This window comes from Lolium rigidum, chromosome 4 (genome assembly GCF_022539505.1).
Source record: "Lolium rigidum isolate FL_2022 chromosome 4, APGP_CSIRO_Lrig_0.1, whole genome shotgun sequence".
Taxonomy (NCBI): Eukaryota; Viridiplantae; Streptophyta; class Magnoliopsida; order Poales; family Poaceae; genus Lolium; species Lolium rigidum.
Genome location: NC_061511.1, coordinates 235,726,147 through 235,728,086, shown reverse-complemented (window position 1 = coordinate 235,728,086; position 1,940 = coordinate 235,726,147).

The following is a 1,940-nucleotide window of genomic DNA, read 5'->3' as shown; positions in this document are numbered from 1 at the left end:
GATATTTGTGTTGATTACATTACGCACCATACTTAATGCAATTGTCTGTTGTTTGCAACTTAATACCGGAGGGGTTCGGATGATAACCTCGAAGGTGGACTTTTTAGGCAAAGATGCATGCTTGGATAGCGGTCTATGTACTTTGTCATAATGCCCCGATTAAATCTCATAGTACTCATCATGATATATGTATGTGCATTGTTATGCCTTCTTTATTTGTCAATTGCCCAACCGTAATTTGTTCACCCAACATCTGCTTATCTTATGGGAGAGACACCACTAGTGAACTGTGGACCCCGGTCCAATTCTTTACATCCGAAATACAATCTACTCCAATTGTTCTTTACTTGTTCTTCGCAAACAATCATCATCATCCACACTATACATCTAATCCTTTGTTTACAGCAAGCCGGTGAGATTGACAACCTCACTGTTACGTTGGGGCAAAGTACTTTGATTGTGTTGTGCAGGTTCCACGTTGGCGCCGGAATCCCTGGTGTTGCGCCTCCGCCACCAACAACCTTCACGTGTTCCTTGACTCCTACTGGTTCGATAACCTTGGTTTCTTACTAAGGGAAAACTTACTGATGTGCGCATCACACCTTCCTCTTGGGGTTCCCAACGGACGTGTCAGCTACACGTAGCAGCCGGTTTTCTCCAGTTTCTCTTTTCCTCATTCTTCTCCTCCCTTGATGGCTTGGCTTCCTTGGGGGTCTTCCTTGGAGATGTACCTGATTACACATAAGGCATTTTGATGAGGTAGCAAGCCATTCAAAGGGAGGTTAGGATCTAGCTAGCATGGTAAGGAGCGAGTTCACCTCTTGTTGAAGTGCTTTGGTGCGTGCTCGCATCATCGATCCACTTGGGGGATCACTTGGCCTTGGTGTAGTGTCGCCTTAGGCGGGGCTACATCGATCATCTCCCTCATTGGGAAAGAGTCGTCCTCGACTCTAGTTCCTCGTCATCTCCATGATAGGGTGAGAGATCCGAGATGTTGAATGTGTTGCTCACTAAGTACTTGGACGTGAGTATGTCGATGACGTATGCGTTGTTGTTGATGTGCTTGAGCAGCTTGAAGGGACCTTCTCCTCTTAGCTTTAGCTTGGAGTTGTGTTCTTGTGGGAACCTCTCCTTTCGGAGGTGTATCCAAACGAGGTCGCCTTTTTCGAATATCCTTTCTTTCTTCTTGGCGTTGAGTCTAGTAGCTTGGCGAAGTACATGTTCTTGTATGGTGGCTCTTGTGTCTTCATGTAGCTTCTTCAGGGTGAGGTCGCGCTTGTCGAAGTCCATGTTGGTTCTCTCATGACGAGGTAGTGGAAGAATGTCGAGTGCCATTGAAGGTTAGAAACCATAGACGATCATCAATGGACTCATTGATGTTGTTTAGTGCTTTGCTCGGTTGTAAGCAAACTCCGCATGGGGGAGGCATTCTTCCCACGACTTCAAGTTTTTCTTCACAAGTGCTCGGAGTAGAGTGGAGAGGCTACGGTTGACGACTTCTGTTTGACCATCCATTTGCGGGTGCGATGACGATGAGAACAAGAGCTTGATTCCGAACTTGGACATGGGCGACTTCCAAAGATAGCTCATGAATTTTACTTATCTATCCGATGCAATGCTTGCGGGTATCCCATGTAGATGAACGACTTCCCTGAAAAACAATGTAGCAACGTGTGAAGTATCATCGGTCTTATTGCATGGTATAAAGTGAGCCATCTTAGCGAAACAATCAATAACAACAAAAACTGAGTCATGACCATATCTAGTTCGTCGTAAGCCTAGCACAAAGTCCATGTTAATGTCGGACCAAGGAGCATATGGAATTGATGAAGGGGTATATAGGCCATAGGGATTGGGGGTAGACTTAGCTTGTAGGCATGTGGTGCAACGGTTGCATAGGCGCTCCATGTCTTGCTTCATCTTGGACCAATAGTAATGGG